Source organism: Pistacia vera, unplaced genomic scaffold (assembly GCF_008641045.1).
Source record: "Pistacia vera cultivar Batoury unplaced genomic scaffold, PisVer_v2 Contig478, whole genome shotgun sequence".
Taxonomy (NCBI): domain Eukaryota; kingdom Viridiplantae; phylum Streptophyta; class Magnoliopsida; order Sapindales; family Anacardiaceae; genus Pistacia; species Pistacia vera.
In genome coordinates this window covers 1,562,957-1,579,898 of record NW_022196310.1, presented here as the reverse complement: position 1 = coordinate 1,579,898, position 16,942 = coordinate 1,562,957, and positions in this window count along the sequence as shown.

Below are 16,942 nucleotides of genomic sequence, written 5' to 3'. Positions count from 1 at the left end.
TATGTATATGAATTGTCTAGATGATTCATTTAATCGGTAAATGAATTATCAAAAAAAGGTTCCCCACGGAAGCAACATAATTTGGGCAATTATATTGCATAGTAGGCATACTGGATGCTTCTGAAAGATATCATCAGTTGATATAAGTACAAATGACGATGATAGTCATGTCACTTGGGCATTAGTATGGATTAGCGGTTGGTGAACTATTTTTCAAACGTGACTGAATAACGATAAATCACTTGGAAAAGCATGTAGTCAATGACTTATCGTTTTGTTATATCAGTGCATGATGTAGTCCTTTGACCTGAGATATTGTGCTTGGATCCGATACAGATGCGTATGGTTCATACGGTGTATAAGTACGAGACTAATCATGTTTCGTATGATAAATCCTATTTGGTCATGCGTTGTTCATATGCGAAAATGAATGATGGTCAAGTAGGGATCCATTGAGTCGAAAATATAGGATCAGGAGTACCGCTGACTCCATCTAGATTTGGGTTCTTGGACAAGCATCGATAAATGTTGAAAATCGGAATCTCTGGCTAGAGTCTATTATTAGTCATACGAAAGCAAGTTCGTGATAACGAGTTCCGGACATATTGATCGACGATTTCGATAGAAGATCAAGTTTAGGTTTCTGACGTTCCATGAATCCATACTCGATCAGGATATATCAATGGAGGGACTTTGCATGGTACATATGATCTGAAATGGGTTCGATGAAGTATTCTTTCATCGTGGTTTAGGGACTATAGCACATTGTTAGATGTTTACCATAGTCGTTGGTCCTCCGGATAGGTTTTCGGATTCATCCAGAACCAGCTCACGGCTAATCCACAGTGGACCTACATGGTCGCACCAATAGCCTTGAGAAGTTAGAGAAGAATAACAGAGAGAAATGATTATCCAAAGAGGGCTTGCACCTTCCGAGGGTAATGACAGGATTTCTATGGTAATAGTTACATAGAAAATTATTTGTGACATTTTAAGGGTTAAGATGGTCAAGTAATAATTAATTGTATTTAATTATTATATTTTAAAGCGTTAAGATAAATGAGATGAGCTAAAATAACCTTTTAATAGTTAAAGGGCAAAAGGGTAAACTTGTGGTTTGTTAATGTAAACTAGTTTAGTTTACATAGGCCCTTGAATAATATTGATTATTCAAAGGGTAAAATAATAAATACTTTGGCTCCTTTTAAAATAAGATTTTATTGGGGCATAGAAGTGAAAAACAACTAATTACAAAATGACCCATGTATATATAAATGCAAATGGTTGCATTTTAGGTTAAGGATTCATTTTGTTCACTCAAAAGAAAAATAATCTCTCTCTCTTAGGTTTGGCCACTCTCTTAGTCACTCAAGGTGGTGTTAAAGTGTGGAGGATTCATCATTTTGAATCTTGGCTTCATCAAACTCAAGCAAAGGAGAAGGTATAATGATTTCAAGCTTTATTTGAAATTTTTTGAATCCTACTAATCCAACTCTTTACATGCTTTCAATCAACATTTTTCGCCACCTCTTCATGGTTTTCTTTCAAATGGTATTGAAGCTTAAAAGCTCCATGCATGTCGTTTTTGAGCAAAAGTCATGCTATTCCATGTGTTCATATGTTCATCACACATGGTTGAATTTGCATGTTAGTGTTTTGGTTCAAAAATGGGTTTTCCATCCCATCTCTCTACATACATGTCTCGGCCACACTTAGATCAAAGGTAAATGTTTATTTTTCATGTCATTCTCATGTGATTTAAATGATGGTAATATTGATAATAAGCATGCCTTTGTATTGAATGAGTTGTAAGTTGGAATAAGCATGTTTGATGCATGTATATGATTCGGCCATCTCCTTACTTTGTGAAAATATGTTTTTCATCTTGCTCTAATATGATTGGATGTGTTAGAATGTGATTTAAAGCATGCTTGGGTGATGGTTATTGCATGAGTTGTATTGAGAATTACATGCATGTGTATGTTATGGTTTTCATCTTTGTCATATTCGGCCATGACTAGTTTTGCCATAAGAATTTGTTATCTCATTCATGCATTGATGAATAATGTTTTGGGAAATGTTGCATGATGGTTTATTTAAAGAAATATTCATGCATGTTCATTTCCATGACTTTGATTAAATTGTTTATGCTTTAACATGCTAAATGTGTTATCCTTTAATTTGATTAAAGTATATTTTGTGTGAAGAGTATGCAAATGTTGCAAGTGTTTAGTGGTGGAAAATGATGTTACCATAAAGTTGTGGATTATTAATTCATGTGATGAATTGTGATATTATGTATACATGATAATGGTAATTTTAAAGTATAATATTTAATTTGATTAAATTATCATATAATGCATCATTGCATGGCATAAATTATTATATTTTTGAAATGTAATAATTTGGTTTTTTGAATAGTTTCAAAAATTGATGATGCAAGATGACATGAATATCTTTGAGAAGATAAAAGTGTCATAAAAAATATTACTTTATTTAAAGCAACTTATGTCATAGAATGATTACTCTTAGAGTAATAAAACTCATTTATCTATGTTATGCATGACTTTTGTGAAAAGTATTGAAATGATGTTAATAATTAAATAATAAATTCATTATTATATCTTTGGGTGGAATATGACAAACGTGTTTGTGTAATGATTCCCTTGAAATGTGTAACTGTTTGTAATGACTTCTTTCTAATAGTATATTTTATAACATATACTATGAAAACATACATAATTAGCATATGAAAATAGTTGGACCCAAATTTTTTCTTACATACAAAAATATAATTCTTTACATATATCAAAATAACAAGTACAAAAACTTAGCAACGGTGGACAGTAAATGTCAATTCTCTCCGCTTGTCGACGTCCTTTCGACCGCTGCTCACCTATTTCCTGCAACAACATGGAAAAACAATGTGGTGAGCATAAAAATGCTCCGTAAGTAAATCCCTTAACTTTTCTTCTTCTTTCATTCTTTCCTTACTTAATTCTCTTCTTCTTTCTTTCTCTGTTTCTAATTCTCACTGTTTTTTTTTTTCTTTCTAATTCTCTCTGTTTCTTTCTTTCTTTCTGTTCTTTCTTTCTTACTCTTTCTATTCTTTCTCTTCTTGCTATTTCAACCCATCATCAAACCATCACATACACTCCTCATATTCAAGTATATCCAACAACAAGCATAACTAATCATCCGTCTCATCTCAATTTCTCAATAATCATAACATATGCATATTTAAAAGAAATCTCTACTCACTTGATTTTCTTAACTTTAACTTGAGTTGGATTTTGAGTGGAATTTACTTACCTTATGCTTGAGTAGTCTCTATTCTCAATAATCATAACATATGCATATTTAAAAGAAATCTCTACTCACTTGATTTTCTTAAACTTTAACTTGAGTTGGATTTTGAGTGGAATTTACTTACCTTATGCTTGAGTAGTCTCTATTAAGCTCTCTACTCTTGTTGGATTCAAATCTTCTCTTAACCCTAAGCATAAACTCTATAAGAACTCAACTTTTACACAAATAAAACATAGATAAAGAGCAAGAATCTTTACCTCTTGAAGCCTAAAATCAAAACCCTATGAAAAACCACTCAAAAGCCCTCAAAATTCTTGGAGGATTGAATGAAAATTTGAGAGAAAATGGGGGAGGAGTGTGGCAGTGGAATGAAGAAAATAAGGGTTTCAAACCCTTAACACTTTAGTTTATAAACACACTTTCCCATTTTACCCTTACTCTTTCTTAAAAATTTCATCTATGTCCCTTGGTCAATTACCATAATACCCTTATTTTTAATGCATTCTCTATGAAATTCTATCTCTTTTCACTCCCCACTTTTTCAACTAATTTTGAGTGAAAAGACCATTTTACCCTTGATGCAAGTTTAAGGCATTTTCTTCATATTCTCTTAAAATCACTTTAACAAAAATTAATTAAGGGCTATAAAAACATAAATTAAATCATGTACCTCTATGCTGGGCGTTACAATTCTCCCCCCCTTAAAAGAATTTCATCCCCGAAATTCAAGCGAACAACTCCGGGTAATAGTTCTGCATGTCTTGCTCTGTCTCCTATGTAGCTTCTTCAACTTTATGATTTCTCCAGAGGACTTTCACTAAAGGGATACTCTTGTTCCGGAGCTCTTTAATTTTTCTGTCCAAAATCTGCACTGGATGCTCCTCATACACAAGATTCTCTTCCAAGTGTACGTCCTCTATGCTCAAAATATGGGAGGGATCACTTACATACTTCCGAAGCATCAAGACATGAAATACATTGTGAACTTTATCTATACTGGGTGGTAGTGCTAATCTGTAGGCCACTTTTCCTACTCGCTATAACACCTCAAATGGACCAATGAATCTCGGTGCTAACTTTCCTTTATTACCGAACCACATCACCCGTTTGTAAGGGGAAACTTTCAAAAAAACTTTGTCACCCACTTCAAACTCAACTTCTTTTCTTTTCAGATCAGCATAACTTTTCTGCCTATCTTGGGCTTGTTTAATTCTGCTTCTGATCAACTTTACATCTTCTATCATTTTCTGAGTCATTTCTGGCCCAAGAGCTATATTTAATTCATCTCTCTCTCCTATCTCATCCTAATGCAGTGGAGATCTACACCGTCTACCATACAAAGCCTCATAAGGAGCCATCTTAATCGTAGACTGGTAGCTATTATTATAAGCAAACTCTACCAAGGGTAACATCTCATGCCAGAATACTTTATAATCCCTACAGCATGCTCTCAACATGTCCTTAAGCACTTGATTTGTTCTCTCTGTCTGAGGATGATAGGCAGTATTAAGGCCAATCGGGTACACAAGTTCCTCTGTAAACTCATCCAGAAAGCTAAGAGAAATCTGGAATCTCTGTCTGATACTATTGTCTTGGGTACACCATGAAGTCTAACTATCTCCTTAATATACATTTGAGCCAATTGATCCAAAGTGGTATTTTCCTTTTCTGGAAGAAAATGGGCTGATTTAGTTAATCTGTCTATTATCACCCATATAGCATTATATCCTTTCTGCACTTTAAGGAGACCTGTAATAAAATCCATCGAAATACTCTCCTATTTCCATTTAGGAATACTAAGTGGCTGAAGCAATCCTGATGGCCTTTGGTGTTCTGCTTTCACTTGCTGACAAGTCAAGCATTTAGCTACAAACTCTGCAATATCTTTCTTCATACCTGGCCACCAATAGCATTTCTTTAAATCTTGATACATCTTGGTTGCTCCAGGATGAGCAGTGTACAATGTGTCATGAGCCTCTGTAAGGATTCTCTTTCTCAACTCATCATCTCGAGGAATACACAACCGACTCCTAAAACGAAGGACATCATTCAACAACTGAAACTTTGATGTCTTGCCCTCATGCATCTGCTGAACTATTTTCTGACACCACTCATCGGTTACTTGCTTTTCTTTAATTTCTTCCAATAAGGTAACTGAACCTCTAACCTAGCAATCCTTCCTAGTATGACCTCAATCTGCTCTTTACACAACTCTTCTATTAACTCTTTCTATCTTGTGAGTCGGGACTAATAAGCTTTCCTGCTCAAAGCATCGACTACTATATTAGCTTTCCCCGGCTGATACTTAATCTCACACTCATAATCTTTAACCAGCTCTAACCATCTTCTCTGTCTCATATTCAACTCTTTTTGTGTAAAGAATTACTTTAAACTCTCATGGTCGGTGTAGCTATTACTCTTGGCACCATAAAGGTAATGCCTCCAAATCTTCAAGGCAAAGACTACTGCTGCCAATTCCAAATCATGTGTAGGGTATCTTGTCTCATACTCTTTCAATTGAGGAGAAGCATAATCTATAACCCTACCTAACTGCATCAATACGGAACCAAGTCCCTGCAGAGAGGCATCTGTATAAATGTCATAATCTACACCCTCTTGTGGTAACACTAACACTGGAGTTGTCGTTAATCTTTTCTTCAACTCTTGAAAACTCTCCTCACATGTAACTGACCAGATAAAAGGAACTCTCTATTTGGTAAGAGCTATCAATGGTTTAGCTAGCTGGGCAAACCCTGCCACGAACCGGCGATAGTAACCTGCTAGTCCCGAGAAACTCCTCACTTCTTTTACTGTTTTCGACCTTTGCCATTCTAGGATTGCCTTTACTTTACTAGGATCCAATGAAATTCCCTTACTAGAAACAGTATGGCCCAGAAATATCACCTGATCAAGCCATCACATTTAGAAAACTTGGCATACAGTTTCTTTTCTGTCAATCGCTGTAGCACAAATCTTAAATGTTCCTCATGCTCTTCTCTTGACTTCGAATAAACCAGGATGTCATCAATAAAAACCACTATAAACCTATCTAGATAATCATGGAACACCTTTTTCATTAAGTCCATAAAAACTGCTGGGGCATTAGTCAACCCAAAAGGCATCACCACTAACTTATAATGCCCATATCTTGTCCGGAAGGCAGTCTTAGGCACATCTTTTTCTACCACCTTTACCTGATGATAACCCAACCTCAAATCAATCTTAGAAAATACTGCTGCACGCTTTAGCTGATCAAAAAGGTCATCTATTCGAGGTAACGGGTATTTATTCTTCACTGTTACTTTATTCAATTCTCTATAATCAATACACATCCTTAATGACCCATCTTTCTTCTTTACAAACAAGATTGGAGCTCCCCAGGGAGAATGACTTGGTCGGATAAAACCTTTATGTAGGAGCTCTTGGAGTTGCTTCTTCAATTCCTGAAGTTCAGTTGGGGCCATTTGGTAAGAGGCTTTAGAAATCGGTGCTGTCCCTTATTCCAGTTCAATACTAAACTCAACTTTTCTTTCCGGAGGCAAACCTGGTAAGTCTTCCAGAAATACATTTGGAAATTCCCAGACTACTGGCACACTCTGCAGTTCTGGTTGTGGGACATATCTACTTTGCACCACATGGGCTATATATCCAGATCACCCTTTTCTTAGCATCTTTCTAGCCTTCATGCTACTAATCAAAATACTCAGTTGATGACCCTCTCCAAAACTAAACTTATCTCCACTATCAGGTTAAATCTGGCTTTCTTCTTCCGACAGTCAATTTCTACTCCATACCTCCCTAGGAAATCCATACCCAAAATCACATCGAAGTCAGGCATATCAAACACTATTAAATCAACTGCTAACTCCCGACCATGGATCACCACAGACTCTCCTGACAGTATCTCATGGGTCACAACACTAACCCCATCAAGTAACTCTATCTTAATGGGTTGGCTCACTCTAGTAGGTTTCAAACCTAATCTTTCTATCATCCCATAAGATATAAATGAATGAGTGGCTCAGGAATCAATTAAAGCATAAAGAGGAATTTCATGAAATAATAGCTAACCCGTAATAGCTGATGGACTGGCCTCTGCTTCACCTTGTGCTACTGTAAATACCCTGGCATTAGTGCCTTTAGAAGTTTGTGCTGCAAATGGAAGGGAAAGTTTACAATCTTTCATCAAATGCCCTAGCTGCCGACATCGATAACATATAGTACGGCCCAACTCTCTCAGACACTCCCCTGGATGAGTCTTCCCACATTTAAGACATGGGGGAAACTCCGCTGTTCTCAGCCGTTTATTCTGCCAATCTTTCTTGTTATTCTTTGGCTGAAACTTCTTCTTATTCTTCATTTCCCTGTTTCTTGCACGTTCAAATCTTTCTCTCTGTGGGGCGGGAGATGGTTCACTTGATCCTCCTATCGAGGGACCTACTAGGGTGATTTTGTTCTCAAATATTTTCACCCTCAATGCTCACCGTAAGGCCTCACTATAAGTTTGAGGGGGATCGGCACCCGTCATTATATCACGACCTATCTCCAACTTCAACCCATGGACAAACTTATCTCTTCTCAATTCTGGAGTACTGACTATTCCGGGTGCAAACCTGGTAAGGGAATTAAATCTTACTAAATACTCTTTCACTGTACTAGACCCCTACTGTAGACTGATAAATTTTTGGACCTTCTCATGAACTCGGTCTTCCGTTCTATACTCAGCTTTAAATTCTCTTCTGAACTCACTTTCTTCTTAGGCCAGTCAATTAAGGTGACGTGCATGTAGGAATTCTTCTTGGTACAACCCTCATCCACATACACTCTTACGGGTCGTACAATTCTTCTTCTTCTTCTTATGTCACTCAATTAAGGTGACGTGTATGTGAGAATTTCTTTTTAACACTCACAGTTCCCCATCACACCAACCTATTCTTTTCTATTTTTTAACACTTTTTCTTTCTTTAATTCTTTAATGCTTATTCTTTCTTTCTCTTTATTCTTAGAATGTTTTATTCTTTCTTTCTTTATTCTTTATTCTTTATTCTTTCTTAAGTTTCTACACATACACAATTATATACATATGGATGGCTCATGCTTAAAATTTCTTACTTAAATGCACTTATAAAATGTACATATGCAATGTTGCATAAAATTAAGGTTTCTACTCAACTCATACTTCTCTTAGGCATTTCATCAAACAATACTTGTGCATAAACAAACCCTAATGTAATTATCATTCTATTTGTTTCTTAAACCGCCAAGTGAGAGAAAAACTCTCTTGTAACATTACCATACCTACACGGCAAAAACACTCTCAAAAGTTTCTCCAATTCTCCATTTCAACCCATCATCAAACCATCACATACACTCCTCATATTCAAGTATATCCAACAACAAGCATAACTAATCATCCCGCATCTCAATTCTCAATAATTATAACATATGCATATTTAAAAGAAATCTCTACTCACTTGATTTTCTTAAACTTTAACTTGAGTTGGATTTTGGTGGAATTTACTTACCTTGCGCTTGAGTAGTCTCTACTAAGCTCTCTACTCTTATTGGATTCAAATCTTCTCTTACCCAAGCATAAACTCCATAGAACTCAACTTTTACCAAAAAAACATAGATAAAGAGCAAGAATCCTTACCTCTTGAAGCCTAAAATCAAAACCTTATGAAAACCACTCAAAAGCCCTCAAAATCCTTGGAGGATTGAATGAAAATTTGAGAGAAAATGGGGAGGAGTGTTGGCGGTGGAATGAAGAAAATAAGGGTTTCAAACCCTTAACACTTTAGTTATAAACACAATTTTCCATTTTGCCCTTACTCTTTCTTAGAAATTCACCTATGTCCCTTAGTCAATTACCATAATACCCTCATTTTTAATGCATTCTCTATGAAATCTCTATCTTTTCACTCCCCACTTTTTCAACTAATTTGAGTGAAGATACCATTTTATCCTTAATGCAAGTTAAAGGCTTTTCTTCATATTCTCTTGAAATCACTTTAACAAAAATTAACTAAGGGCTATAAAAACATAAATTAAATCATGTACCTCCATCTGGGCATTACATTGTTGCATGCCCGAAAGTTATGATTAAATTACCCATGCATTATATAATATCTATTAATATTATATATATATATATATATTTTAAATCGTTTATTCATGTCTTTAAATAATGTGTTATTATATTTGGTATGAATATTTAATATTTATTTAGTGATGGATGAATTATTATTAGAGGGTTGATCATGGCACCATTATATGAGATATATAATATATATATATTATATATATATTTATATTATTAGTGAATATATATATTTTAATCGTTTATATTCATGTCTTTAAATAATTGTTTATTATATTTGGTATGAATGTTTAATATTTATTATGTGATGGATGAATATTATATTAGAGGGTTATCATGGGCACCATTTAGTTTTCAAGATATTCAAAGGGTTTGTAATATTCTTTTATTAAATGGCTTGTAATAATTAAATTTTTATTATTTTTTTAATCGGGCCTGCGTGCCTAAGATCCAATTTCTATTGAATTGGTGGACGGGAACCCGAAGAGCATCCAGATGATATCCAATCGAAGATATAGGATTAGGGTAAATAGTTTACCTTAGGATGTATTTTGAAAAGCCCCATGGTCAACCCACATGCTTTAATTTATGCATATATGTGATATGTATGGATAGTTAGTTAAACATGGTATGTTAAAAATTAATTAACTAAGGTTAAACCTAAATCTCCCCAATTAAAAATTATTAAATCCAGTCTCCCATTTTGGGATAATTAAATTCTTTATATAAATTTTAATATCCCAAGATTTCTATTATGTGAGGGATAGATCTTTATATCATAGAATTAAGTTGATCTTGTCTTGGATGGATATTTTCACCTTAACCAAGAATTCTATTATGTGAGGACATGATGAAAATGACATCCTAAGAAAGCACAATGGTTCGGATTTAACTAGCTTAAGGCACCAAGAATCCTTATATGTGAGGTATCTGAAGCTAGGACAAGGAATAAAAATCAAATCTTATATAGTGATATAAAGGAAAATAGTTTCCTACTTATTAGACTTAATTAACCAAGAATTCTATTATGTGAGGTTATTGAATTTAATAAGAAATTGATTCCCCACTAAGAAATTTAATCCAACGAAAATTTTCGGATCCTATTTAAGGGAGTGTAGGACTCGAATAAAATAGTGGGAGCTAATTTGATTACTTAATAAAGGTTTAAAATATTACAAGACACTAATAAAATTATTTTCTTTGCAGTTTCTCTTTGTGATATATAATAAAAAATGGCCAACAATGTTCTCCTAAAGATCAGATAATAACATGTCAACCGGACCCAACCTTAGGATTGGTAAAGAAATCTCAGAATCGTTCTAGATTTCGAAAGGATTACTTATGTCCTGAAGCACGTCTTCCACTTGATATTTGATCAGATGCTCCACAAGTGAAGCGTGATGCTTTTGAAAAGTGGAGAGAGGATAGTAGAGGGCTAAATTAAATGCTAGCCTCAATGAATAAAGAACTTTAAACTAAGCATGAAAAGGTTTTGAATGCTTATGATTCCTCATAGCTCTACAGAGTTGTACAATGAAAATCCAAGAGTGGTTGAGTATGAGTTATGTGCATCCCTCTTTAGCATGAAGTTGAGGGAAGGGGTACCTCCAGATGATCATACTATAATAATGATCAATGGATAGTCAACTGGATGGATATGGGGTGTCATGCCAGACTGCCTCAAAGTGAATTTGATTCTTCAATCCCTCCTTCAAGTTATAATCGTTATAACTAACTATAATCTCAATAGGATTGAGCGAAACTCTCCGAATTGCTAAATGAGCTTAAAGAATTTCACAGGCAGAATGTGAAAGGGAAAGGACATGAGAATGCTTTGTCGCCTCCACCAGCAAGGCCAATAAAGGCCCAAAAAGCAACAAAAGAAAGGTCCAAAGTTGGACCCAAGAATAAGAGCTTCAAGAAGCCAACGGCGAAGGCGGAGAAGGCCAATGCAAAGGGAAAATGTTTCCACTGTGGAGAAGATGGACACTGGAAGAGGAACTGTCCTCAATACCTTACAGTTTGAGGAAAGGCAAAGGAAAAGCAGGTATGAACCAATGTCTTATGATTGAATATGAATTAAGTGTTAATTTAGATAGTCATTCCTGGATATTAGATTCAGCACAACATCTCATGTTTGTATGTCTTTGCAAGTACTTCATAATAGTTTTGAGGTGACAAAGGGCGAGATCATTTTGAGGATGGCAAATGGGGCCCGAGTTACAGCCGAGGCCATGGGGGCTGGCCCAATAAGACTACCTTCAGGCATGTTTTGAATTTATTTAAAGTATTGTACTTTGAAAAAGCCACTAAGAACATCATTTCTATTTCTGCTTTGTGTAAAGCAGGTTACTATGTACTGTTTAATGGAAAGAATGTTCAATACATTTTGGAAATGTTTTAGTTGGTAAAGCTGTGAATACAAATGGTTTGTATGTCTTAGAACAAAATGACTATGCTTCAATCAATACCATTTCCAATAAAGAACTCGATCTGAATCAAATCCTAAAATTCTATGGCATCATAAATTAGGTCATATAGGAGAGAGAAGATTAGTACAGCTTGGAGAAAGTGGGATCCTAAACTCATTGGTTTGAACCCTATCCAGCTTATGAATCAGTCTCTAAGGAAAGATGATCAAGTCTCCCTTAAGAGTAAAGGAAGTGAGCTAAAGAACTATTAGGACTCATACACACAGATGTGTGTGGACCATTCAGTACTTTAGCCAGGGGATGATTTCAATACTTCATTACCTTTACCGATGATTGTCATGATATGGGTATTTGTATTTAATGAAATACAAATCTGAATCCTTTGAAAAATTCAGAGAATTCAAGAATGAAATAAAATCAAATTGGAAAGAGTATTAAAATACTACGATCAGATCGTGGGGGTAATACTTGAGTTCGAAATTTCAAGAGTTCTTAAAAGAAATGGGATCATCTCACAATTGACTCCTCCCTATACCCCCTAGCTCAATGGAGTGTCTGAAGGAGAAATCATACCCTATTGGATATGGTCGATCGATGGTAAGTTTTATAGACTTGCCGATATCTCTATGGGGGTACGCTCTCCGGACCGTTGTGCACATCCTTAATAGGGTCCTGTTTAAAACTATCCAGAAACACCGTATGAGATATGGTATGGAAAACTCCAAGTCTGAATTATATAAAGATTTGGGGCTGTCTAGCTTATGTTAATTAGTTAAATCTGATACTATGTTAAATCCAGAAGGGTCGGTTCATTGGATATCCTAAAGATAGTTTAGGATATTACTTTTACTTCCCAAGTGATCAAAGAGTTTGGATAAGTAGAAATGCGTCTTCCTCGAGAACGAGTTCTTGGAGGAAGGCGATGTTGGAAGAAATATTGAACTCAAGGAGAGTTCGAAGAGCCAAGAACCGAGATCGCTAAAGTTGGAATGTCCACTTAGCGAACCTCGTATCAGATATTGTGGTTCCAGTGCGAAAGTCTTCTAGAATATCAAACCTCCAGAAAGATATGGGTTCCTACATAGCAAGATTTTGAATCTTACTTAGTGGGAGTAGATGATCATGGTGATGATCGTAGAAACTACGAAGCAATACTGGATAGAGATTCAGGAAAATGGTTGGAAGCGATGGATTTTGAGATAAAATCAATGCATGCCAATCAAGTATGGTCACTTGTGGATCCACACCAGAGGGAATAGTTCCTATAGGTTGCAAATGGGTCTACAAGAGAAAAGTTGGCAAGGATGGGGGGTAGAGACCTTCAAAGCTCGACTGGTGGCGAAAGTTATACTTAAAACAAGGATTGGATATGGGAAACCTTCCGCCTGTAGCTATGATTAAATCCTCTGTATAATGCTAGCCATTGTAGCATACCATGATTATGAATTTGGCAGATGGATGTCAAAACCTTTCCTCAATGATTTATTAAGGAAAACATTTTATGGAACAACCGATAGGTTTTGTATCCTCTGCTGAAAAGCATAAGGTATGCAAATTGCATTGATCCATTTATGGATTGAAGCAAGCTTCAAGAAGCTGGAACATTCGATTTGACGACATAATCAAATCATTTGGTTTTGTCAAGAATCCGGATGAACCCTGTGTATACAAATGGGTTAAAGATCATGCCATCACATTTCTCATACTATATGTAGATGACATATTTTTGATGGGAAATGACATAGGCATGATGATAGAGGTTAAAGTTTGGTTGTCCAAAACCTTCTCGATGAAAGACTTAGGAGAAGTGACCTATGTCCTTGGCATTCGTGTCTATAAAGATAGAACAAAAAGGGTAATTGGATTATCCCAGAAATTGTACATAGAGAAAATGCTAAAAAGATTTAGCATAGAGAACTCTAAGAGAGGTCTCTTACCTTTCACTTACGGTCTTTATCTTTCCAAGGAGATGGGTCCAAAGTTAGATGAAGAGCGGCAGCGGATACGTAATGTGCCTTATGCGTTTGTCGTAGGCAGTTTAATGTATGCAATGCTATGTACAAGACCTGATATAACTTATGCTGTAAGTGTCACGAGCAGATATCAGTCAAATCCAAGGGAGAAACATTGGTTGGTTGTAAAATCAATCCTTAAGTACTTGAGAAGAACTAAGGATCTAATTTTGAGTTATGGATGTTCATAGTTAAACATTCAAGGATACTCAGATTCTGATTTCCAATCAGATATTGATGATAGAAAGTCTACGTCAAGGTACATTTTTATATATAATGCAGGTGCTGTTAGTTGGAAAAGTTCCAAATAGACAACCACAATAGACTCTACTATAAAAGCTAAATACATTGCTACTTCAGAAGCAGCAAAGAAGGCTGTTTGGATACGAAAGTTCATAATTGAACTTGGTGTGGTTCCAAACATGGCTTACCCGATAAGCATGTTCTGTGACAATACTAGAGCTATTGCACAGGCAAAGGAACCAAGGGCACACCAAAAATCCAAACACATTCAGCGCAAGTATCACATTTTTAGAGAATTAATTCATTAGAGCTGGAGAGATTATAATTCTGAAGACACCTTCAGCAGAAAATGTTGCTAATCCACTAACTAAGGCGATGACACTGAAGCAATTGGACCATCATTTTGAGAAGATTGGTATGAGATATAACATCGAATGGCTTTAGTGCAAGCGGGAGTTTGTTAGTGTATATTAGTGTATGCCCTAGAAACCATTCGTGTTGTCGATTTCAGAGCATTTTGTCTTATATCAATATGTATCATAAATAATAGAAGAAAGAGTTCTTCAATTCATATATATAAATTGCTTCCTTTATTCAGTCATGCATTTAAAATAAAGTATGTATATGAAATTCATATATATAAATTGCTTCCTTTATTCAGTCATGCATTTAAAATAAAGTATGTATATGAATTGTCTAGATGATTCATTTAATCGGTAAATGAATTATCAAAAAAAGGTTCCCCACGGAAGCAACATAATTTGGGCAATTATATTGCATAGTAGGCATACATGATGCTTTCGAAAGATATCATGAGTTGATATAAGTACGGATGATGATGATAGTCATGTCACTGGGGCATTGGTATGGATTAGCGGTTGGTGAACTATTTTTCGAACATGACTGAATAATGACAAATCACTTGGAAAAGCATGTAGTCAATGATTTATCGGTTAGTTATATCAGTGCACGATGTAGTCCTTTGACCTGAGACATTGTGGTCAGATCCGATACAGATGCGTATGGTTCATACAGTGTATAAATACGAGACTAGTCATGTTTTGTATGATAAAGCCTATTTGGTCATGTGTTGTTCATATGCGGAAATGAACGATGGTCAAGAAGGGATCCATTGACTCGAAAATATAGGATCGGGAGTACCGCTGACTCCATCCGGATTCAAGTTCCTAGACGAACATCGTTATATGTCGAAAATCGGAATCTTTGGCCAGAGTCCATTATTAGTCATACAAAAGCAAGTTTGTGATGACGAGTTCCAGACATATTAATCGACGATTTGGTAGAAGATCGAGTTCAGGATTTTAACGTTCCATGAATCCATGCTTGATTAGGATATTTCAATGGAGGGACTTTACTTGCATGGTACGTATGATCTGAAATGGGTTCGATGAAGTATTTCTTCATCGTGGTTTAGGGACTATGGCACATTGCTAGATGTTTATCATAGTCGTTGGGCCTCAAGACAGGTTTCCGGATTTATCCAGTATCGGCTCACGGCTAATCCACGGTGGACCTACATGGTCACACCAATATCCTTAAGAAGTTAGAGAAGGATGAGAGAGAGAAATGATTATCCAAAGAGGGCTAGCACCTTTCGAGGGTAATGACGGGATTTCTATGGTAATAGTTACGTAGAAAATTGTTTGTGATATTTTAAGAGTTAAAATGATCAAGCAATAATTAATTATATTTAATTATTATATCTTAAAGCGTTAAGATTAATGAGATGAACGAAAATAACCTTTTAATAGTTAAAGGGTAAAAGGGTAAATTTATGGGTTGTTAATGTAAACTAGTTTAGTTTACATGGGCCCTTGAATAATATTGATTATTCAAAGGTAGCATAATAAATTTGTGGGGTCCCTTTTAAAATAAGATTTTATTGGGCTTAGAAGTGAAAAACAAATAATTACAAAATTGCCCAAGTCTATATAAATGCAAAAGGTTGCATTTTAGTTCATTATTCACATAGTTCACTCAAAGCAAACTAAAAAGCTCTCTCTCCCTAGCCACGGCCACTCTCTAACTCTCTCAAGATGGTGTTAAAGTGTGGAGGTCTCATCATTTTGAGGCTAATCTTCATCAATCCAAAGCAAAAGAGTAGGTATAATTCTTTTTCCCAAGCTTTGATTGAAAACGGTTTTTTGAGTCTAACCTTTCATGCTTTCACCATTCATTTCCACCACTCTTCATGCATGTTGTTCTTACACTGATGAGCCATAAGATGAGTTCATAGATCTAATTGCGAATTTTACTTGTATAAATTACTAGACATAGCATATTGCACTACTCGAGTCATGATTTATCTTTCAGAGTGAGCAGAGCAATGATACGAAGTCTGATGGTTGTTCAATAGAACTCCTATTCAGTTGCTCTCTTAAACTAATGATTTTGCGGTTCATTTATGTCATGATGCCGTACAAATTGATGTGCGGAGCAGAACCTAAAAGTACAGATGACTTGGATTGCTTCAAAGGCATGCCCATTTATGTCTTGTGTGGAGCTGATTGTAGGGAAAAGAGTTGCCTGTGGAAATTGGCAGATGAGAAGGAAAACAGGGATCTAAACAAAGACATACAAACTAAGTGGTTATTGGAAGGATTGAAGATGCATAGGAGGCGACTCTGTGCCTTAATGATCAGAAAATGACTAATGAATTATAGTATTTGAACCAAGATTGCCTGGGGCAAAATTTAAGTTGCTTTTATATTTTCAAAGTATGGATAGTTGGGAGAAAAGTGTCCAGTTCTCCCCTTCCAACGTTCATCAACTTGCCTTAGTTTTTGTGTTAAGAATTTTGTAATGTCAAAATATGAAATAAAATC